Raw genomic sequence first — 24,833 nt, 5'->3', positions numbered from 1 at the left:
TACAAATGGATGCCTTTACGGGAGAGGAAATCGGATCAGGGGAGGTTCACGCCCCCTTTTCCTCCGTCCACTGGGCGAGCGTCGGGCGGTGTGGCCCCGCCCCCAAGCGCGATGCATGTGGATTCCTTTTTGGAGGAAATTCGGATCAAGAGAGGCTCATGCCCCCTTTTTGCCCGACCAATGGCTGAACATCGGGTGGCGTGGCCCCGCCTCCAAGCGCGATTTGATCCACGAATTTACATACACGCTCCTCCCCCGGTATATAAAGACGAGAGCACAAGGCGGCTCGCGGCTGGTCGAGGGAAGACGGAGGTCGTCGTCAAGGTTGTCGTAGTTGGGTAGCTCTGCATTGCTTTCATTGCTTTGACTGTTATATGTGCATTCTTACTGTATGGCTGTGAATACGTGCTTGCCTTGTGTGTGTGAAATTAAAGTGCTTGTTAAATTGTGACCCGTTTCGTTGCGTCCTTTCCTTCGTTTGAAAGTGCTATCTTGCTTCACGGAAGGGATTGGTAGTGGGTTTAGACACCCAGCAAGTAATCTGAACCGTCAAGGTCGGCGATAACTCCGCTCGGTTATCCCCTTAGCACGGAACGAGCCGCTTAAGCGGTTCGTGTCCGGAGCCGACCGCAGCGTGGTACAACTCCTCGGTACGCTACCCGCGCGGGTACTTAGGTATATCGACCTTCGGCGATTCACCCTATTTTGCGCGGGTGGAATGCGGACTGGGTTGTGGTGAGGTTAAACCCCCACCCGTGACTGGTTCCTGGCGGTAGTTCCAGGAGGGTCACGACTGAATTTTCCGTCCGGTGGGCGACGTGGTCGCAATTCAAGTTACGTGACTGATCGCAAGCCGGCGGGCCAGAATTCGTAACAATATATAAACATACACACTGTGTATGTGCTCTCTTCAGGATCGCCACTGAGCCCTGGACAGCTTACAGCTGTTGTTTGTTTGTAGTACTATTCACAGGGATAGTTTTTAATATCTCTGTGTGCTTCTTTGTCATCATTCCCGTAGCTCCAACTATCACTGGTACAACTTTGGCATTCTTCAGCTTCCAGGATCTTTTCACTTCATTCTTGAGGTCTTGGGATTTGGTCATTTTCTTGATTTCTTTGTAGTTTAGTCCAAAATCACTGGTAATATCACCTCAATTAGCAATGCCCTATTCTCTTTTGTGTACCGAAGTATGATATCTCGTCGCAATGCTTTGTTTTCGTTGTTTACGCTCGATGGAATCATTATGTCATACGTGAGCGGTACTTCCTTGTTTTCAGGGATTGTTTGTGGTTCATGTTCCCAAAAATTCTCTGGAACTGAGCCATCAAAGTTTTTGCAGATGTGGCAGCAGATTACTTTACAAACTTTGCTGTGTGTTTGTGTGTACAGCTTTTCTGACATGAGTTTTTATTTTTTTTTGTGTGTGCGTGTGTTCAGTCATTAAGCATAACGTATCATTCTCTTTGCTAACCCGTCCTCCACCACTCACCTTTCTCTCTTTTTAGCAGCGTCTCACGTAGCGAACGCTGCTGAAAGAGAGCTCTGCTCATAGAAGAGCTTGTTGTTCTTCTTGTTCTTGTTCTTGTTCTTGTTCTTGTTCTTGTTCTTGTTCTTGTTCTTGTTCTTGTTCTTGTTCTTGTTAAGACAAAACCTTAACCTCTAGGACTCGGCTCTTGTATATACAAGATCCGGATCTCCTTAAATACTAATCACATGTAGACATCCTCGCATTGACGGTGCCTTTTGAGAGCGTCTATCATGAACTTTTAAATATATTCGGACATTTGCTTTAAAGTTTCTAAAAGTTCACGTTACTATTTAAAGATTATTCCATTTATCGTATTGTAATTTCCTAAATACACTATTTATTTCGTAAATACACTATATATCATAAATACGTAAATACATTATGACGGGTCTCGCTATTGGCTTAATCAAGGCACGTGACGAAATATCGGAAGTTGTTGTTTTTGTTGTTGTTGTGTTGTTTTTGTTTGTTTGTTTGTTTTTTTAGCCGACAAAACCTTTAGGACGCTGCTCTTGGACACATTTGTCCTTGTTATTTTTGTTATATTCCCCTCTTTCTCTCTTTGTCTGTCTGTCCCCTCCTTGCTCCCCCCTCCTAATAAAATGGAGCACTCTCCTCCCACACCTCTGTGTGTGTCAGTCTCTCCCACCCCCCTCCTCACACCCCTTCTTCCCGCAATGTATAGCAATGTTTGGTGATGCGTCGCTCTCTCCCACATCCCACGCCTCTCTTCCTTGCTCACCCTATTCCGAGCTTCCCCTCCCTCCTCCCTCAGTCCTCTCCCCTCCCCTCCCTTCCCTCCATCTCCTCTGCCTCCCCTCCCCTGCCTCACAGGTAATGGACAAAAAAAGAAACACCTGAGTTATGGAGGACACACACACACACACACACACACACACACACACACACACACACACACACACACACATACACACTATTATATACTGTACTCGCAAATACCACTCGTTGCTTCAATGATGGGAATATTAAGGGGGTGAGGGGAGTAAGAAGGGGTGAGGGAGAGAAGGGTGAGGGGAAGGAGAGGAGGGAGAGAGACCGAGAAGAGGTGGGGGAGCAAGGAAGGAGGGGGAGAGAGGAGGGGTGGGGGAAGGGAAGGCAGCATGAGGGGAGGGCAGGGGAGGGTAAGGGAAGGCAGCCTGACGGGAGGGCAAGGTAAGAGAGTGTGAGAGAACGGACAATGGTCATGTCCAGACATGACCATTGTCCAAACGACAGGTATACTAAGGTGGGCGGGGGGAGACAAAGAGGGTGTGGAAGAGAGGGGTGAAGGTGCGAGAACATAGGGAGACTGAAGAGGAGTGGGGGAGTGAGGAGGTGTGGGGAAAGGAAGTCAGGGTGAAGGGAGGGGAAAGAAGTGTGAGGGGAGGGAGGGGAAGGCAGCATGAGGGGAGGGCAAGGTAAGGCAGTGTGAGGGGAGGGCCCGTTTGGACATAAGCCCCATCTGGACATAACCACTCTCCACAAACGGATGTATATAACCACCATTCAGATATGTGCGGTGATAACCACCATTCGGATACATGCGGAGATAACCACCATCCAGACATGTATGGAGATAACCACCATCCAGACATAACCACCTCCGGATAAATGTGGAGATACCCACCCTCCTGATGTGTGTGGAGACCACCACTATGTGGACACGTGTCGAGATAATCACCATCCAGAGACGTGCTGAGATAACCACCATTCAGATACGTGTGGAGATAATCACCATCCGGGCATAACCACTATCCAGATATGTTCAAACACAGAGGGAGCGAGAAGGGGAGAGGGGGAGGAGACAGGTAGAGGAGTGGAAGAGAGAGAGAAAGAGGGTGAGAGAGGGAGAGGAGTGAAAGAGAGGGAAAGTGGAGAGACATGTGGAGGAGATGGTGAGAGGGGAGGCGAGAAGGGGGAGGGGAGGTGGGGGGGATTGGGGAGGTGAGTGGAGGGGAGAAGAGGGGGAGAATTCAGGCAGGTGTGATGTTCAGTTTAACGGCACACACATTGATGAATCACCCTGCCTGTGAAACACTATGGTGACAGTTTATAGCTGGGTCAGGATTCAAACCAAGGCTACACAGCTTAGAGCGAGCATGTGTACCTCTCAGATATCCTGTCATGATGTTAGAGAAACGTTTCATTTTTTTTTACCTCCACCACAGAAGGAAGAAAAAAGTTATGTTTTCACGTGTGTGTGTGTGTGTGTGTGTGTGTGTGTGTGTGTGTGTGTGTGTGTGTGTGTGTGTGTGTGTGTGTGTGTGTGTGTGTGTGTGTGTGTGTGTGTGTGTGTGTGTGTGTGTGTGTGTGTGTGTAGGATATCTCAAAAAGTTGTGGACGGATCCGGATGAATGTTGGTGGGCAGGTTGGGTGTGTTACAAGGACGAATTTATTAAATTTTGGTGTTGGTCTCGATCCGGATCCGGCTACTATAATTTTTTAATTCCTAAATCAATTCTTCACCATTGAGAGGCAGGGCCAAAAACGATTTAGCACGGTGTTTCAAAAATATATTGGGCCTGATATGTTCTCCTGGATCAGGCATTACGTGGTGGAGGAATGTGCTCTTCCGAGTGCCCTTCTAATTTTATTAGTATGTATCTATGCCAAAGCGACGGGTCATATAATGAAAGAATATCATTCAAAAGGAGGAAATTGCACATTTTCAGCAAGCCAGTCATTGCCTGATACACGGCAGAACAATGCGGGGTCAATGCAGGGCCTCCTGTACATTGTTCAAGTTGATCGACATACAGTATTCAGTGACAGTGCAAATGTTGTAGAGTGCTCAACAAGTGGCTTAAGCACACAAATGAAATGGTTCATAAGGAACGGCTCAATTGGCAAATGACATCAATCACCGAACTGTCATATTAAACACCCACCCTTCCATTGATGCCCAAAATATCAAATATGTCTGAATTGGACAAATGAACACTTTTTCAGCAGTCAGAACTGCTGCTAAGTTTGATTCTGGAGTTTAAATTTTGTAATTCTGCTTAGTTTAAGAGATTCTTGCGGCTATTGCATGTGTGGAAATGAAATAAAGTCACAAATGCGGGCATCTCCTGGTATTTTATAACCATTGCAATGTACCCAGTGATCCGTAGCTATTATTAACAGGGATTGGATAATATGAGTGAGGACAGTGAAAAAAACAAACTTTATTGTTAAGAAATCATTGCGGCCTGGTACAAGTCAAGGCATGGTTCAGCAGGCCTAAAAATATGGCGGCTTTCGACCCCAGTGAGGTTACCCAGGAATGCTTTAAACCCCCATAGAGTGAGGTGGCCGAGGATCACCTGATGAAGGATATAATTACATCAGGCCGCTAATTGTCTTTACAAGGGGGTGTTAACCCAAACATCCAATTTTGACTCTTGCACTTCCTTGGAGTTTTCTTAGAATGCCTGCAAAGTTTCAGACTGCTAGATTTATGGTTTTGGAGTTATGGAGGTGACACACACACACACACACACACATTAGTGTAGATATGATGATTTATTTTTGTTGTACATGCAGTATATACCATTTTTTTTTGTTAAAGTGATTGAACTTACTGCAAACTATAAAAATGAAAAATGTGGTATAAAAATGAAATTATGTGAAAAAAGCCTTTAAATGAATATGATTCACACTTGATTGTTTATTCAATCTGGACTGACATGCAATCTCTGGGAGGGGTAATGGAAAGGTGACACACACACAGTTACTGCACATTTTTGCTCAATACAATAACAAGGTGATTAAATGTGTAGGTGTGATGCGATTTCTCTGAAATAATTGATTGTGTGACAAGTATATATTGACTTTATATAATGATCCTCTTAATGTTTCCTCATCTAAAATGTTGTTGGATGTGAAATGTGTGGGAGTGTTTCATCTCACGAAATGCCCATAATCCTTTGTTCGGGAGGAACGTGTTACTTGTGACGCATGAATCCAATCAGTTGACTGAATGGATTTCCATCATGACTGATTTGAAGATAATATATAATTATGTAAATCGTTTCTCCTGTTGATGTGCGCACAACACCCACATTGCTTGTGTCAACTAAACAATATCCAAAGGAATAAAGAAAAACTACTTCAAATCAAAGTGCAAGAGAAAGATGTTGCTTCATATAATGATGAAGGTGTGTTGGTCTGAAAAGGAAAAAAGTGTCAAATGAGTTGAGATCTTGGTAGGGTGGGGTCTCAGAGGTTCACTTGACTTTACTGAAGAATTAATATGCTATAGCCTTGTTCGTCAAAAATATGTTATCATGGTGATCCAATCACAACGATTAACTGAGAAATAAGACCTTGATAGTTGAACTCATAAGGTCATGTACCTTTGTGGATTGGCAACATATATATTATCGACAACACGAATTAAATCACTTAATTTTTGTCAGGTGTTATGGCATATTTTGTGGTTGGAAAAGAAGATTGTTTTATCGGTTTCCAAAAAATTGGGAAAGGAGGAGGAAATGGATAGCTAGAGGAAAGAGAGAAAACTGGACCGCAAGTGAGCATTTATGATTGTGCAGTGAGCATTTAGCTTCTGGTCGGCTGAAACATATCGACAATACATGCCAGCTATTCTAATGCATAATCACAGGTAAATTAATTACTTTTAGCCATTAAATATGGAGTGGTGCCAGAACAGCCCAGTGGTATGTACACTTGCCTTAGAACTGTCTAGCCATGGTTTGAATCTCTGCTGAGCTCAAAACTGTTACCATGGTGTTTCGCATGTAGGGCATTCTATCAATGTGTGCGCCATCTCTTGGATCGACGTTAAACTGCATGGGTTAGTGTGTTAACTCCGAAACTGCTGATGGAACTATCAGCCAGACAATTTTTTTTCCTACAATGTCAGCACACCCCTTGGGAAAGGAATTATCCATGGACACCTTTCTGCGTTACTGGTCTCCATCAGCATGGAATGTATTCCCCCTTCCTACTTCCCCTGAAGAGTTGAGCTGGCAAGCATACCACATAGTGTTGACCGAGTTAGGATGATTCAACTTCTTAATTCAGAAAAAAACAAAAAACATGTGCATTTGTTACTTGCAAAAATCGAAGATTTTCGATTGGTTGGTCGTATGCATTATTCTGCCTGTCTGTTCGGCTGTCTGTTTGTTTGTTTGTTTGTATGTCAGTTGCCTGCAGGTCACAATTTTAAACCAATCTTCATGAATTTTCACCATCTGGTCGAGTTTATCATAAGCATGAAGCCAATTGCTTTTACAGTCAAAAGGTCAACATAGGCCAAAGGTAAATAACTTTGTGAAATTTCAAAAATCCTCAATTTTCATCCGATTGACTAGAAATTTGAAGAGGTGCTACAAATTTGTTTATTGAATTCAACCACCAATTATTTTTGAGGTCAACATAGGCCAAAAGGTCACCAACTTAGGTGAAATACCTAAAATCCTCAATTTTCATCCCATTCAATTGAAATTCGAAGAGGATTTGCATGTCAGGTCACGGAATTCAACAAACAAGTATTTCTGAGGTCAACATCGGCCAAAACGTCAGTATAGATCGAAAAGTTGACATAGGCCGAATTTCTAAAATTGTCAATATTCATCAGATTGACTTAAAATTTGAAAAGGATTTGCATATTTGGTCATTGAATCCAACCACCAATTATTTTAAAGGTCAACTTTTTTTTTAAATGGATTTTGGAAGTATCATGCTATGCACGACATCTCTCTCTATCTCTATGTCTGTTTCTGATTTAGCATACTCTTCACAGAGCTTTGGTGCTGCCGAAGCAGCTTCCTGAGCAAGGGTTATACTGGGTGTTTTACCAGTACCTTCCCAGCAGTAGTTCGGGCAGGAATTTGGGATTTGGCCAGGGTGCCTGTGATACAAGACATACTCTTCACGCAGGATACCATTGGATCTTTAATAGCCAAAACTAATGCTGGCAGATGGTACACCAGTTCAACATCAATCCAAGAGATGGCACACACATTGACAAATCACCTTGCCTGGGAAACACTGGGATGACAGTTTATAGCTGGGCCGAGATTCAAACCCAAACTATACAGTTTTGAGGCGAGTGTATATACCTCAAAGCCACCCTGTCAGCCCTGTATGTCTATTAATTACGTACTATTTGAATGTGAGTAGGTCTATTAAGTATATACTATTTGAACCTGAGTACGTCTATTTAGTAGGTACTCTTTTTATGCGAGTCCATCTGTTACGTTTGTAGTGGAACATAGTTATCGTCTTGATGGCGTTCTTGCCACATACAGTACATCTGGCAAGCTACTATAGACCGCAAGACGATGGCTTTATCAATTTTGTTATTTAGCTTCAGCAACAATTGTACTCCACTTCAATTTTCCTTCTATACCTACTCATCGGATAGGTAAACAGTTGGAACTCCAATATCATCTTGTTTGTGTTTTTGTTTTACTTCTATACACTCCTGAATCGCTGACCGAATGAGTTGAAAAACAATTGTTGCACTTGGGGTGTGCATGGGGAGGTTATCGGCGTTAAAATATATTCATAATCCTGGAGGTTTGGGGTAGATCGAGGACCCACGTTCTCTGTCGGAAAATTTGTATGATATAGTGCCACCTGGTGGAAACCTGTATTACAAGGGATAAATCCTAAAAGTGGGGGATTTAGTGATTCCATAAGGATGGATTCTTTTCCAGTTATTCAAATGAAATATATCATGGAACAAAACCTACCATTTGGTATATTTTTGCAATTGCCAAGAAAGATTCACTCTCGAGTGTACAAATGCTTGGCTGTTATTAGTCGAGTACCAATTTCACCGGAAGGGACTGGAGGTTTTCTCTCCATCCATCTGTCCATCCCATATGTCGTTTTTCAGAACTTTTCCTCCATATTAACATATTCAACTAAAACTTAGTACACGGCTTTATTATGATAAGTTATAGAACAAGTTCAAGTTTTAGGGTGTTTCGTCAATTTTTTACAGATTTATTCCCTTTTAGGACTTCGAAAATATCCCATCAGAAGGGGACACGTATTGGAAAGCAATTCTTGCTTTTATTATCCAGGGTGTCTCAGAAGTCTGAACCCATAAGAAAAATCGACATTTTACTTTTGAAGTTAAATAAGCTCATTTTTAATGTCGGTTTTTTTCTATTATATGTAAATAAAATGCCCTCGCTGGAAAGACAAGGTGGTACAACGTGTTTCCCGGAAAAGCCAGAGGGAGACACGTTAGTTATTCCATGAAAAACACCCTGAGAAGCCAAAGCCAAGTTATCGATTTATCAGTAAAGTATTACAAGGATTGAAGCACCTGGAAGCGTTGTTGATAAACCTCATACTGGTCACCCTCGCTCCTCCACAAATGGAACTAATTCCAAAATGTTTTTGCAGCGGTTGCAAGAAGCCGCAAAAATTGTTGAGAAAAATTCGTTAAGAAGTGAGAGTTGCAAGTATTTTAGGTGCAAAAAAGTACCACCCATGCAAGATTCCATTTTTTTCAATCTATTCATGAAGATGATGCCGACCGACGTATGGAATTTGTGAGTGGGTAATGCATACAGACTTGATGAGGAACCAACATTATAATCTGACATTATATGAAGTGATGAAGCCTCGTACCATTTGATCGGGAGAGTCCATCCATCCATCCATCGAGACCATACTCTGTGCAGTGTTGGTGCTGTTTACACAGTCTCCTTGGCTTTTGGACACAATCCTGGACATGTCACAACTCCATACGGGCATGCTGGCATTCATTTTTCCGACCTCAGAAGGATGACAGGCAGAGTCAACCCCACCTGGTATTAAATCAACAGCTGAGTGGGATTTAAACTCAGGATCCTAGGATCCCAAGCCCACAATTATGCCAACACCAGGAATGATCAGGAGAGTCAACTGTCATAATTGCTGACATCGGAGCGATGAGAATCCTAATTTGACTGATGAAGTTCATGTTCAATATGATCCTGGTATTGTGGTGTGGTGTTTGAAGATGACATTGTGGTGTGGTGTGCTATTCAGGCTCCTAATATTACAAAGAGAATGTTTCTGGTGCTCGCTACTTCACAATGTTACAAGAGGTTTCAGTTCCTCATTTGGATGCTATGCCTTTCACGTTATTGAGAAAAGTGTGGTTTCAACAGGATTGGCACCACCACATCATGTCACGATTGGCTCCAAAACTGGCTCGATGAAACATGAATAGTCCCAAGTGGGACAGACGCTCATCTCCAGATGGAGGGCAGTCGTAGTTTGGGTGCATTAGGTGATGAAGTTGATTTTCAGTTTTGATTCTACAGAAAATTATGGGCCCGTGGGGGATTGAAAGGCCAGAAAACATTATCGTATTCACGCAGTGAAAGCTATGTAGGACGAGTGGGTCCTGAATTGATGAAAAACATTCCATTGATTTTCTTCCAGTGAAAGGACCCTTAAACCATTTTATACCTGAAAGGGGTGAAAAGGGTCTAAAGGCCTAAAGTTGTCTAAAAGGTCAAAGAGGTCTATAGGGTGTAAAAGCCTCAAGGAGTATAAAGTGCTGAAAGGGTCTTAAAAGTATTAAAACGTTTATAAAACGACTAAAAACGAAAAACGACTTCCGGTTCCAGGTTTGGAGCGTCGACAGGTCTCCTTCAAGGCTCTCTGCTGATGATCTCAAAGTTAAGTTTCTGGTCGTTATCTGTCCCGTTTTAACTGTTGATTATCTCACTTACATGTTCCTGTGTGTTCCGAGTTCGGTTTTGTTTCAAAAATCATGCTATTTTGTCGACCTTGTCTTACCGGACGCTTGAGGCCTACCCTTGAGGCTTGAGGCCTACCGGTTCCCCTCGGTGGACGATCGTGTTTTGTTTTTCTCCCCATTACCTTCAACTTCTATCTTCCCCACTTTCCTAACGTCCCCCATCCCTCCCTCCCAACTAATCACTCTATTTCTTATCTTAAATAAATAAAAATAATAATAAAAAAACGCTACCTTTCTCCTTCCTCACTCACGACTCTCGATTTGATTCTTCTTCTTCTTCTTCTTCATCTCCTCTTCTTCTTCTCCTCTTCTTCTTCTTCCTCAATTTTTCGACAACACTTCCATGACCTAATCTGTTGAAAACTCTCTCAAACATTAATAAAATAACAAAAATAATCTCTTATAATGCTTCACCTTCCTCTTTCACATGTGTGGTACTGTTTACTGTATCATAATGCGATACTCCTCTACTATTTAAATAGATGACTCTCAATTCGACCTTTCCTTCATACATTGCCAAAAAAATCCAACTGTTACAGCGTTTCTTCTCTCCATTCTCTGGATTCGCCTTTATTGCATCCATCAAGAATTGTGTTAAATCACATTTCTGACCTCAAACTTTAAAAAACCCTCTGTTTGCTATGAATGTTCGCTTTCCATCGACAATTCTTTCTTTCCAACTTCAGTGCTAACTCACCCCTCTCACCCCTCACTCTCAAAGCAACCATCCCACTCTTCTCCCTCCAAGCCTCCTTCTCCCCTCTCTCAAAAACTCCCCTCTCACCTTTCTCCCACCATTCATCCCCTCACTCATCCTTCTCAAAGTTGCCCCCCTCTCATCCACAAAGCTACCTCCTTCCACTGCCCTCTCACCTCCATCTCTTCACTCCACCTCCTCAAATCCTCAACTGCCTTCTTCCTCCTCTCTTGTCCCCCCCCTCTCCCCCAGTACTACAGAGCCTTTTCTCCACTTCATCTGGACCCTCCCCCTAGCTATTCTGCAATCCCCCACACTCTTTCAACAACCCTCCTTACCTACCCCGCACCCAAAGTCTCCTCCCCTCCCTCTTCATTAAAAGTGTGGACCTCAGATATCTGGGGCCTTCGCTCAAACCTTCAAGATCTTTCAATACAGGTTACCACTGACAAACCAGACATAATCTGCCTAACAGAAACTTTCCTCCCCCAAGACGTGTCTGACTCCCGAATATCTCTCCCTGGTTACTCCCTCCTCCGGTTTGACAGACCTGAGCCTCGCCCTGGTGGAGGAGTTGCTCTCTTCATCAAAGACACTTCCTCATTCTCCATGAACTACCCTCACTCCCCCACACCCCCAGGAATACCTCTGGCTATGGCTTCCACTCCACTCCCACTTCATGTTTATATGTGTACTGTACAGTCCACTGAACAGTGATGACTCCATCTATACCTCACTATCCAAAAACATAGACCAACTTCTATCTTTTCATCCAAACTCTCTCTTCCTCACATGTGGCGACTTCAATTGTCATCATGCCAGTTGGCTAGGTGTGGGCACTTCTCTCATCTGTCATGGTACCTCAGCAAATGCTTTCTGCGACTCATTGCGACTGACTCAATCGGTCAACTTCCCTACCCGGATCTCAACCAATGGTACTCCATCTCTTCTGGATCTGATTTTGACAAATTTCCCTGACAATATCTGCTGCACTTCCTCCTTCCAACCGGTTCTTCTGACCACGTCCTTGTCAAAGTAGACATCTCTCTGGCTATTATCAGAGAACCACCTCACCGTCGTCGAGTCTGGCATTTCACTCAAGCTGACTGGCAGGGTCTCCAAGCAGCCATCAAACAAATAGACTGGTCTCCCATCGCGACTTTCTCCAACATCAACTCATCTTGGGAATTCTTTCAAAGAAACTTGCTCTCCCTCATGCACAGATTTATCCCTTCTCTGCTTCAGTTGTCCTCCCCTTCCTCACACCTTGGTTCATTGAAGCTTGTGGTGAGGCAGTTGTCCTGAAACAACTTGCCATTGCCTCATGGAAAGCAAACTCAACTGAGGGTAAGCTCAGTTCCTTCCATAAAGCTCGGAACAAGTGTGTGTCTATCCTCAGGAGAGCCAGAAAACAACATATTTCGAAGCTCAAGTCTGAACTTTCACACCTCTCTCCCTCCTCAAAATCATGGTGGCATCTAATCAAATCTGTTTCTGGTGTATGTTCCCCCTCCATCCCCTCCCTTACCTCAAATGGCCGCACTGCTGATACCGCACGTGAAAAGCTGAATGCCTAAACTCGGTATTTACAGCTAAATCTTGTGTCCAAAACCCATCACTTTCTCTACCCACCTTACCCAGTCGCACCAAACTATCCCTAGACTATGTGCGCTTTTCTCCTGACAAGGTGGAGAGCTTGCTGTCAAACCTCAACTCAGATTCTGCAACCAGTCCAGACGGCATCAGCCCACGTGTCCTCAAAGCCTGCTCTTCTGCTCTTGCTCACCCTCTCTCTGTTCTATTAACCCTCTCATTTGCTCAAGGTCATCTGCCATCTGCTTGGAAATCAGAAAACATCACTGCCATGCACAAAAAAGGTGCAAAAAACAGATCCCTGCAACTACAGACCAATCAGCATTCTCCCAATCATCAGCAAGGTTATGGAATCTATCATCGCTTCAGACATCAAATCCTTCCTCTTCTCAAATGGCTTGATTTCTGATCATCAATTTGATTTAACACCAGGTCACTCTACCCTGGATATGCTGCTTCTGCTCTCCCAACAATGGATGGAAGTCCTCAATGCCAGACAGGAAATCCAAGCCGTATCCCTGGACATATCACGTTATTTTGACACAGTCTGGCACCCTGCCCTGTTCACCAAACTCTCTTCCTATGGTATCCAAGGCCATCTCCACTCATGGTTTGCAGACTTCCTCTCCTGTTGCAGTCACTGTGTGGCCCTAAATGGAGTTCTTTCATCTCCTCTTCCTGTCCAGGCAGGAGTTCCTCAAGGTAGCATTCTGGGCCCCGTTCTTTTTCTGGTTTTCATCAATGATCTCTCCGACTCTCTGGAAAATCCTCTATATCACTTTTCTGATGACTCCACCCTCTGCTGTACCATCGGTCATCCCTCAGACCGGCAAGCAGCAGCTTCTTCGCTCACTGCAGATCTGGATAAAATCACAACTGGTCCAACACGTGGAACATGTCTTTCAATCCAGACAAATCTCACACACTCACTGTCTCTTCGAAAGGACCGTTTAGAAAACTCCCCCATCCACTTTCTTAACAATCCTCTGGAAGAAGTCCTTTCTTTCAAGCTTCTGGGTCTCACTATCTGCCATGACCTTTCCTGGGAAAGCCACATTTCAAACCTCGCCTCCAAAGCCAGTCGCCGACTGGGAATCCTCCATCGTGCAAAGTCCTTCCTCGGCCCACATGAGCTCCTGACCACTTACAAAACTTTTGTCTGCAGCCTGATGGAGTACTGCTCTCCCCTCTGGTCTGGTGCTCCTGCCTCCCACCTTTCTCGGCTTCACGCTGTAGAAACCAAGGCATTTTGGATCATTAGCATCTCCCGCAATGAGGCTGAGTCTTTGGGCCTCTCACTCAATCACCGCAGGTTGGTCGGTGGTCTTTCTGTCTTCTACCGTCTCGCCCCCCCTGCTCTCCAGCCTCGCCCCCCCTGCTCTCTCTGTGATTTGTCCCCACCACATTTCCGCAGGACGCTCAAGGTCCGCCAACAACTCCCTTCTCGTAAAACTACCAAAATTGCGAATCACTGATCACCTTCACTCTTTCATTCCTCTTTTTTTCCTGCCTTTGGAATAAACTCCCTCACTCTATTCATTCCCATTCTTCCCCCAGGCCTTCAAAACAGCTGTTCATCACCACCTCTTATCATCCCCCATCCAAATCCTCGATCTTTTCTACCCCCGATAATCCACCCAAGCCCACCTCGTTCAAATTCCCTGCTTTACTTCCTGAAAGTCCCTGTAATGTCCATCTTCTATTCCCCATGTTCCCCGTCCCATCCCTCTCCCTTCCACAGATCTCCTAATGTCTCTGTTCCCCACTGTTTTGTCCTTCACACTCCCTCTCCTCTTGTCTCATGCCCCCTTGATATGCGTTGTGTGTTAGCTCTCACACAAGCCTCGACAAGGTGTACAAAAAAAGGTCTAACTAGAACTGCCACTTTATAACTGCTGGCAGTGATGACCGGGTACCCAGTCCGTCCACCTTTGATACAACTGATACAACATGAGACTTAAATCATAGTCGCAAAGTTTCGCATTCATCGGGAAAGTGGTTCCAGAAAAAACATTATTTAAGAATGATACAAACAGAGGCCTGCTTCAATTTGGCATGGGACTGAAGAGCTACCAACCGGGCAGCACAGAGCGTTCAATTTCCTTATTACTGGCGAACAGATTCGAATAATTAAATAATTCTGGCTGCCAAACCGTGTGACCGATCAGGTTGAAATTTTAAACACTCGTTTCGCATGTCGGCTATATTACAAATGTGAAGTTTCGTATATATAGAAACAGCGGTTCCAGAGTAAACATTAATTAATATTTATCCTTCAATCCAAGATGGCGGCCAAAACATGTGACGTGTGACATCATAATTTTCACCACATGTGCAAACACGATCGGAGACGATAAGTGCAAATTTTCGCTTCGCAAGGTTAAGCAGTTCCAGAGAAAACATTATTTAATATTTTTCTTAAAACCAACATGGCTGCCAAACCCTGGGCCCGATCCCGTTGAAATTTCAAACCCTCATTCGGCATGACTGTTCCAACATACAGGTGATGTTTCACATTTATTGATGCAGTAGTTCCAGAGTAAACATTAATTAATATTTTTCCTTCAATCCACTATGGCTGCCAAACGTTGCGTCGTACCTCAAAAGGGGGTGAGAACTTTTTATTCATCATGGAGAGGCGGTCATAAGTGGTGGAGTTTCGCCTCGATCTGTCAAGTCGTTTCAGAGAAAAAGACGTTTTAAGATATTATTTTTCATTCCAAGATGGCTGACGAAACATGTGACCTATGACATCACAAATTTATATTCTGCTTCCAATTGGGTACTGGAACACGTTTGTGAAGTTTCGTGTAAATCGGTAAAGGTGCGTTTTTCTATCCAAGATGGCCGCCAAACCATGTGACGTATGATGTCATAATTTTTACCACGCGTGCACACACGATGGTAGATGATAATTGCAAACTTTCGATTCGTTAGGTTAAGCGGTTCCAGAGAAAACATTATTTAATATTTTTCTTAAATCCAACATGGCGGCCAAACCGTGTGACGTATCAATTCGAAATTAACAAACTTATTTCAACTACGGGTCCCGAATATAGTTCTCAAATCTCGCCTTCATCGGACCAGCGTTTCTGGAGAAGAAGATGTTTGAAGGTTTTAGGGTTTTTTCAAGATGGCCGCCAAACCATGTGACCGATCAAGAAGAAATTAACAAACTTGAGAAAGGACCTCATGGGGAATATATGTGTGAAGTTTCGTCTTAATCTGTCTTGCCCTTCTGGAGAAGAAGATTTTTAAAATTTATTCATTTTCAATCCAAGATGGCTGCCGAACCTTGTGACCTATGATATCATAAATTTAAATTCTGCTTTCGATCGTCGACCCGAATAAGTTGTGAAGTTTCGTGTAAATCGGATAAGGTCTATTTTTCTATCCAAGATGGCCGCCAAACCATGTGACTTCTGAGGTAAAAATTTTTTACCATTAATGCAGACTTGAGGGACGAAGGCACTTGCAAATTTTTGCTTCGATGGCTTATGAAATTCCAGAGAAAACATTATTTAATATTTTTCTTAAATCCAACATGGCGGCCAAACCATGTGACCTATCACTTCAAAATTAACAAACTTGCATCGCATATATGTCACGAATATAGTTCTGAAATCTCGCCTTGATTGGACCAGCGCTTCTGGAGAAGAAGATGTTTGAAGGTTTTAGGGTTTTTTCAAGATGGCCGCCAAACCATGTGACATATCAACAACAAATTAACAAACTTGAAAGAGGACCTCAGTGGGAATGTACCTGTAAAGTTTCACCTTAATCTGTCCAGCCTTTCTGGAGAAGAAGATTTTTTTTAATAAACACTAAAAAACAAGTTGGCGGCCGAATTACGTCATCGATGACGTCAGAAATAACATTTTTGACGATGAATTTTGTTGTAGATGACACTCAAAATTTTTCAGATTTTTCCTATATGGTGTTCTACTTGACGAATTTTCACCGGTATATCGCTTCACCTATGACGTCACGAAAAATCACACGTATTCCCCATAGTGAGCTTATATTAGTAAAATGTATTAAACGAAAAAAATTTCCATTGCACGGTTTCCGAGATACAGATGTCCAAAGTTTATCGCTTTTTTCAAGATGGCGACCGTACCACGTGACCAATGACGTCATAATTATAACGTGATTGTGCTATCAAAAAAGATACACACTATGGTGAAAATTTCCTGTCGCTCGGACTTAGTATTCCAGAGAAAATGATTTTTAAAGCGAAAAAGGGTGCAAAATGCCGGCGGAAAAATAATAATAATAATAAAAATAATAATAATAATGCGTAATAATAATAAACAGAAGAAAAACAATAGGGTACCCTGTACTCACAGGGTACCCTAATAAAGGGGTCTAAATGGGTTTAAACGGTTTACAGGTCTATCAGGGTTCAAGAGCTCTAAAGGTCTAAAGTGTCCATAGGATCTAAAGGGTACATTCCAACAGTAGTCAAGGTCTAATGGGTCCCAAAGGTCTTGAGGGATCTAAAGGATGTAAATGTCTCAAGGGTCTAAAATGGGTCTTAAAATTCCGAGGTCTTGAAAGGGACTAAAGGGACAAAGGAAAGGGTCAAAGCAATTTCATGGATCCAGAATATCTTAAATGATGAATGGATCTAAGGTGTCTAAAAGGGTCTAAATTGGTCTAATAGTCAAAAGGGTCTTTGGGGTCTGAAGGTCCAAGGGGTACTTTCCAATAGTAGTTGTGGTCTAAAGGGTGTTAAAGGGGACTTTGGGGTTTTAAAGTGTCCAACGGGTGTTGTGTCAAAAGTATCTTAAAAGGACTAAACCCCAACTTTCTTTCCACCCCTCCCTTTCTTACCCAAGAGGGTATTCATGACATTAAGAGGTGAAATGGAATTATAATTCAGATCAAATTAAATTAAGGGGTTTAACTTAAACAACGAAACATCTCTTGAATTGGCTGACACCATGACTGTCGAGATATGTGATGCGGAGTCTCACGATATGAGATGGACATACAAACACAGATTACATTTTGAGTTAATTAGATAATTATCTCACTAGCTGGAATGGTTATTTTTTTAAAGGCTCCAGTAGTGGTCTTCGCAGTCAAAAGGGCAGAGTCTAAAAAGTTTAAAATGGTCTAAAGGGGGAGATAGCTTTTCACGAAGGACACCATGGGATCTTTAATGTCCACCAAGGAACGTTGGCAAATGGAATGCCATAACATGTCCATCTGAGGGACAGCATACATATTGATGAATCCCCGTGCCTGTGAAACACTGGAATGACAATTCATAGCTGGGTCGGGATTCAAACCCAGGCTAGACAGCTTACAGGTGAGTGTCAGCCGTAAGAAGTCTATAGGGTCTAAGGAATATAAATTGGGTCTAAAGTGTATAAACAGGATCAAAAAGGTCTTAAGGGGTCTATTAGGTCTAAACGGATCTAAAGGGTCATTTTGTCAAAACTGTCAAGGGGTCAAACCACAAGCCTGGTGTTGGCTTAGTGGTTAGGGTGGCGGCTTCGGATCCCAGGATCCTGAGTTCAAGCCCCGTTGGCTGCTGAATTAACACCAGGGGGTTGACTCAGCCTGTCATCCATCTGAGGTCGGCGAAGTGAGTTCCAATGTACTGGTCCCGGTGTATGCCCCGGTTTGAATAGGTATACCATATCCCTGTGTGTCGTAAGAGGCGACCAGGGTTGGCGTCAGGAAGGGCATCCGGCCATAAAACATTGCCTCAAGAAAAAGCCTAACCCCTGCACAGCAGGGAAAAAATGGCTGTAAAAACGGTCATTTAATTTTTTTTTTGTCAAGGGGTCAAAGCAGTCTAAATGATCTTAGAATGTCCAAAGGGTCGAAAAATGGTCCTTCCAGCTTCGGTTCTTGTTCGGCGGTGGCAGTTCTCTTCAGGGTCTCTGCCGGCTTTCTCAATGATAAGTTTTCTGGTTGTTTTTGCTGTTATTTTGTTGCCTCCGTGTTTACTGTGTGTTCTTCATTCGGTTGTTGTGAAGGCGGTTGTGGTGGTTGAAATGCAGTTGGTCCAAAATAAAGATAGTAAAAGAAAAATGGCTAACTGAAGATTCACAGCCCGGTTACACGAATAAATCCCTCGAGACCTCGGTGGGGAAATCTATCTGAACACAGACTTATCGACATCAATGATCGAAGGACCGAAATGGTGTCCTGTGAATTTCCACAACCGTAACAATATATATGTATATATATATATATATATATATATATATATATATATATATATATATATATATATATATATATATATATATATATATATATATATATATATATATATATATATATATATATATATTCTTCTTTCGGCTGCTCCCGTTAGGGGTCGCCACAGCTGATAAACCGTCTCCATTTCGCTCTATCCTCCACATCTTCCATTGACACTCCAACCGCCAGCATGTCCGCCCTCACTGCATCCATGAACCGCTTCTTTAGCCTGCCTCTTCTCCTCCTGCCTGGTGGCTCCATCCTCAGCATCCTTCTCCCGATATACTCCGCTTCCCTCCCGTGAACATGTCCAAAACATCTCAATCTCGCCTCTCTCACTTTGTCTCCAAACCATCCTACCTGCGTTGTTCCTCTAATATACTCATTCCTTATCCTGTCCATCCTCGTCACTCCCAACGAGAATCGCAGCATCTTTAACTCTGCCACCTCCAGCTCCGCTTCCTGTCTTTTTGTGAGTGCCACCACCTCCAAACCATACAACATAGCTGGTCTCACTACAGTCTTATATACTTTCCCTTTCACTCTTGCAGTTACTCTTCTGTCACAAACACACAATGTAACTCCTTCTATCCTTCCCTATACTTCTCCATCAACATTCTCAAAGCAAACATCGCATCAGTGGTGCTCTTTCCTGGCATAAACCCATATTGCTGCTCACAAATCGTAACCTCTCTTCTCAACCTAGCTTCCACGACTCTTTCCCACAACTTCATGGTGTGGCTTAACAACTTTATCCCTCTGTAATTTCCACAGCTCTGCACATCACCCTTGTTCTTGAAAATCGGAACGAGTACACTTAATCTCCACTCCTCCGGCATCCTCTCACTTTCCAAGACTTTATTAAACAATCTGGTTAACAACCCCACTGCCATCTCTCCGAAGCACTTCCATGCCTCCACTGGTATACCATCTGGGCCAACTGCCTTTCCACTCTTCAGCCTCTTCATAGTACTCCTCACTTCATCCTCACTGATTCACCCCACTTCCTGATTCCCTGTCTCCACCTCTTCCAACCTTCTCTCTCTCTCATTTTCTTCATTCATCAGCTCCTCAAAGTACTCCTTCCACCTTCTCAACACACTCTCCTCACTCGTCAGCACATTCCCATTTGCGTCCTTTATCACCCTAACCTGCCTCACATCCTTCCCAGCTTGGTCCCTCTGTCTTGCCAATCAGTATAAATCGTTTTCCCCTTCTTTTGTATCCAAATTCTCATACAGCTCATCATATGCCTTTTCTTAGCCTTTGCCACCTCTCTTTTTGCCTTTTGCCGCCACTCCTTGTACTCCTGCCGACTTTCTTCATCCCTCTGACTATCCCACTTCTTTTTCGCCAACCCCTTCTTCCTTATACTTTTCTGTACTTCCTCATTCCACCACCAAGTCTCCTTATTTTCCTTCTGTCCAGATGTCACACCAAGTACCTTCCCAGCTATCTCGCTCAACCATCCCACCAATCATCCCACCCATCTTTACCACCATCCAACACCTGTCTCGCCTCCTCCCTAAATTCCACGCAACAGTCTTCCTCCTTCAGCTTCCACCATCTGGTCCTTGGTTCAGCCCTCACTCTCTTCCTCAACCTCACCTCTAAAGTCATCCTACAGACCACCAATCGATGCTGTCGAGCTACACTCTCCCCTGCCACCACCTTACAGTCTCTAATCTCTTTCAGGTTGCATCTCCTGCTTAAGATGTAATCCACCTGTGTGAACTTTCCTCCACTCTTGTACGTCACCCTGTGTTCCTCCTTCTTCTTGAAATACGTATTTACCATTGCCATTTCCATTCTTTTTGCAAACTCTGCCACTATTTGCCCTTCCACATTTCTCTTGTTGAGACCGTACCGACCCATCACCTCCTCATCCTCTTTATTCCCTTCCCCAACATGCCCATTGAAATCTGCTCCAATCACCACTCTTTCATCCTTGGATACACTCTCCACCACTTCATCTAACTCACTCCAGAAATCTTTATATTCCATCTCACACCCCATATGTGGTGCATATGCACTGATGACATTCATCACTCCTTCAATTTCCAACTTCACACTCATCACTCAGTCCGACACTCTCCTCACCTCCAATACCCTCTTGACATAATCTTCCTTCAGGATTGCCCCGCCACCATTTCTCCTCCCATCCACACCATGGTAGAACAGTTTGAAACCACCTCCAATGCTCCTGGCATTACTCCCCCATCCACTTGGTCTCTTGTACACACAGTACGTCCACCTTTCTTCTCTCCATCATATCAGCCAACTCTCGCCCTTTGCCACTCATCTTCCCAACATTCAGAGTTCCAACTCTCACCTCCACACTTCTACCCTTCCCCCTCTCCCACTGCCTCCGGACTCTCCTTCCCCGTCTCCTTCTCCTCCTTCTCCCAGCAGTAGCACAATTTCCAGTGGTACCCTGCTGACCACTGGTACCGGTGGCGGTCGTTGGTAACCCAGGCCTCGACCGATCCGGTCTGGAAATTCGTTTTGTTGTCCGCATAATGATTTGGCATAGGTTTTTACGCCGGATGCCCTTCCTGACGCAACCCTGGTCGCCTCTTACGACACACAGGGATGTGGTACACCTATTGTCACCGGGGCATACACCGGGACCAGTACACTGGTACTCATTTCGCCGACCTGGGAAGGATGACAGGCTGAGTCAACCCCCTGGTGTTAAATCAATATATATATATATATATATATATATATATATATATATATATATATATATATATATATATATATGTATATATATATTACTTTCCCTTCTCACCGTTCCCTCCCGTAACCACATGACTTCCACTACCAACTCTTCCTCTTCCTTTTCTTCTTTGCTTTTCTTCCTTGCCATTCCACCTTTCCAATCCCACCTTGGTTGTGAAGGTATTCACCACACACCTTCACAATTTTTTTTTCAAATTCTTCCTTTACTCTGCCCCCCTCTTCCCTAATCTTAAAAAAGGTCTCTTAAGATGTTTCAACTTCCTCTCTCTGCCATTTTCTTCTTCTTCAAAAACTAGAGTTCAATTCGACCTTTCATCCCGTGTCAAAAAATTACATCTGTTACAACGCTTCCTTCCTTCATTCTCTCAATTCTTCTGAACTCCACCCCTCCTCCAATGTATTTAAATGTCTCTCCAACATACACATTTTTAAAATCCCATTTTGCAATGCATGTTCGTCTTCCATCAATCATTCTTTTTTCCAACTTCAGTGCAAATTCATCTCATCTTCTTAAATTTACCTCTTCCTCTGTTATACCCCCTTGTTACTCCTCCAACCCCCCACCCCAATCCTACCTCCTCTCTTAACACCTTTCCAATGCACTTTGCTTTACCAACAGCTCTCCCTCTGGTGTCCCAAACTGTATGGTTTTCAAACATCTGTGGGCCAAACATCTGTCCGTTCCAACCAAACAAGTATCTCACTTTCATTCAGTACACTCCTCAATATCTCAAACATTCATTCATTCATTCTCTCTCTCTCTCTCTCTCTCTCTCTCTCTCTCTCTCTCTCTCTCTCTCTCTCTCTCTCTCTCTCTCTCTCTCTCTCTCTCTCTCTCTCTCTCTCTCTCTCTCTGTCTCTGTCTCTGTCTCTGTCTCTGTCTCTGTCTCTCTCTCTCTCTCTCTCTCTCTCTCTCTCTCTCTCTCTCTCTCTCTCTCTCTCTCTCTCTCTCTCTCTCTCTCTCTCTCTCTCTCTCTCTCTCTCTCTCTCTCTCTCTCTCTCTCTCTCTCTCTCTCTCTCTCTTTCTCTTTTTTCCTGTCACACATCCCCCTCTTCCCATCCCCTCAAATCTTGTGATAAAATGTGTATGTGTTGTGATTAAAAAAAGAAAAAACCCTTCATCTCCCCACACTCCTTACAACCCGATTCATAGAACATTGTGAGCTTCTTACCTGACATTATGGAAAAAGGTTCTCATCAACATGTGAGCCTGATGGTATTGGTGCTACAAACCTCCTCAAAATGCACATCTCACCCAACTGCTCTTTATGTGCTTTTACAGTTCCTTTGAGGATGGAAGATACAGCAGACATACTCGGATCTACCATCAAAAGGGTGCTGCTGCATACTGATCATTTTAATTATGGACCAGACAGCTTTCCATCACGAGCACAGCGATTGCGTCTGCAATTGTAGCTGACCTCAATTATTGTCTCTTCTCAAATTTTTTTGTATAAGATCATAAGTTTAGTTTTCATCATGCGTACCCCACCCTTGACATAGGATAACCATTGATTTTACAATATATGGGTTCTGAGAATGTTTATGAGTAATATTCTCACAATCTCGCAAGAGATTTCATGAATATTCAACAGTCTGGCACCCACCCCTGTTCAATAAACTATGCGGTCAGTGACACTTATGGTCCTTTCATTGTCGATCAATTTATTTCATCTGCATAAGAGCAAGTTTCACTGCTTATTTTCCACAATCTATGCTTATGAGTGGAGTCTGGCATCAATAAAGGCAGGGCTTTGAGACCAATCTTGTTCCATGATTTACAAAAATGACCTCTCTGCTGCTTTGTAAATTCCTCTGTCATTTTATCACCTTCTCCGTGAAAGTTTCTGCACCATTTAACAGGCATATTATAGCTGCGTCTGTCAATTTCATGTCACTGACGCGTGAGATGCTCCTTGAGGGATTTAGAATGCTGAACTCTACCCTGTACAAGCACAGCCAAACTACACCCTTTAGGTGGATGCAATATGATCTTGACTGGATGACTTGGAGAACAAAACATACTAGATATCTGTAAATGCCAAAGGTAAGCCTTCCCCTGCTTAACCTCGGCGATCTCCCATGACCTACCTTTGGCCCGCGATCCAATGACGGCATATTTTTTTTGGAATACGACCTTGACCTTCAATATTCAAGGATAGAGTGTATCTAAAATCTATCCACAAAACTCAGCATCATGAAAATCGAAGGGAATTTTTTCAATCTCAGATAAAAAAGGTGTTTTTGTAAATTAGGTCACAATCCAAAGAAAGTAGATCAAGGACGTGAAACAAATATAAGGTGCACAACTTCAATGTAGGTACACTTATGATGCAAGAAAATCTTGGAAGGCCAAGCGGTCTTTGAGATTCCGCATTGGCAAAATTGACCTATGACAAAAAAAAACAATGTTTTTAGCCGCGCCTCCAAGAGAGCTCGGTGTTGTTGTTGTTGTTCATCTTCTTCTTCTTCTTCTTCTTCTTCTTCTTCTTCTTCTTCTTCTTCTTCTTCTTCTTCTTCTTCTTCTTCTTCTTCTTCTGACAAAACCTTTAGGACTCGGCTCTTTTAGATACAGGATCCGGATCTCCTTAAATACTAAACACCTGTACACATCCTCGCATTGAGGGTGCCTTTTGAGAGCATCTATCATGAACTTTTAAATATATTCGGACATTTGCTTTAAAGTTTCGAAAAGTTCACGTTACTATTTAAAGATTATTCCATATAATGTATTGTAATTTCGTAAATACACTATATTTCGTAAATACACTATGACAGGTCTCGCTATTGGCTTAATCAAGGCACGTGACGAAATCTCGGAAGTTGTTGTTTTTTTTGGTTTGTTTGTTTGTTTCTTCTTCTTCCTCTTCTTGTTCTTATTCTTCTTCTTCTGGTGAAGACAAAACCTTTAGGACGTGGCTCTTGGACACATTTGTCCTTGTTTGCTTTTAGACTGCCATTTGGCCTTGACCTTGAACTCACAGGGGTATCAGGGGCAGATCCAGGAATTTGAAGACAGGGAGAGGAGGGGTGGGGTGCAGCAAGCCATAATACTGTTGCGAATTCGCGCCCGCCGGCGTGCGAGCGGCCAGGTAACTCGAATCGTGGCACGTCGCCCACCGGACGGACAATTCTGTCGTGACCCTCTCGGACTAACGCCGGGAACTAGTCACGGGTGGGCCTTTCGGCCTCACCACAATCGTGTCAATCGGCCCCCGTGTGGGATAGGGTTGTTCGCCAAATTCGACCTACCTAAGTACCCAAACGGAGGGTAGACCGGGCGATCGCACCTCGCCGCAGGTCGACTGCGGACACGGGCCACTTA

At 43.4% G+C, this 24,833-nt stretch overlaps 1 long non-coding RNA gene across 1 annotated transcript in view; it reads left to right on the top strand.

The window, feature by feature from the left end:
* Positions 1-23,244, top strand: part of LOC147035189 (uncharacterized) — a 54,295-nt gene extending 31,051 nt beyond the window's left edge. The window contains exon 3 of the long non-coding RNA XR_015061638.1: positions 22,791-23,244. This is a non-coding gene — a long non-coding RNA (uncharacterized LOC147035189). The remainder of the gene's footprint in view (positions 1-22,790) is intronic.
* Positions 23,245-24,833: the final 1,589 nt, after the last annotated feature.

The sequence above is a fragment of the Eptatretus burgeri genome, chromosome 1 (genome assembly GCF_056783735.1).
Source record: "Eptatretus burgeri isolate ZD-2024b chromosome 1, Ebu_testis_v1, whole genome shotgun sequence".
In the NCBI taxonomy this organism is placed as follows: Eukaryota; Metazoa; Chordata; class Myxini; order Myxiniformes; family Myxinidae; genus Eptatretus; species Eptatretus burgeri.
This window is presented reverse-complemented; position numbering and strand designations above follow the sequence as displayed.